Source organism: Palaemon carinicauda, chromosome 6 (genome assembly GCF_036898095.1).
Source record: "Palaemon carinicauda isolate YSFRI2023 chromosome 6, ASM3689809v2, whole genome shotgun sequence".
In the NCBI taxonomy this organism is placed as follows: Eukaryota; Metazoa; Arthropoda; class Malacostraca; order Decapoda; family Palaemonidae; genus Palaemon; species Palaemon carinicauda.
In genome coordinates this window covers 162,782,272-162,782,558 of record NC_090730.1, presented here as the reverse complement: position 1 = coordinate 162,782,558, position 287 = coordinate 162,782,272, and positions in this window count along the sequence as shown.

Below are 287 nucleotides of genomic sequence, written 5' to 3'. Positions count from 1 at the left end.
ATTATATATTATTTATAGGGTTGTGTGGTATCAAATGTATTGATGACGTTGGTGTTTCCTTCATCCATCCGTCTTCTTGCAACACTTGGTAGCGGAGCATTACGTTATCCACGGAAACATCACAGCCCAGGAGGGCCCAGCACATTGCAGGACAACCCTGAAATCATCGAGTCACAAATACCAGGTCTGTCAACATTCCTCTTTCTTTAGTTTCGTGCTATTTAGGTGTGCAATGAATTTTGTTAGCAATTTGGCAGTAAATTCGTAGAAATTTTTAGTGTACGAAC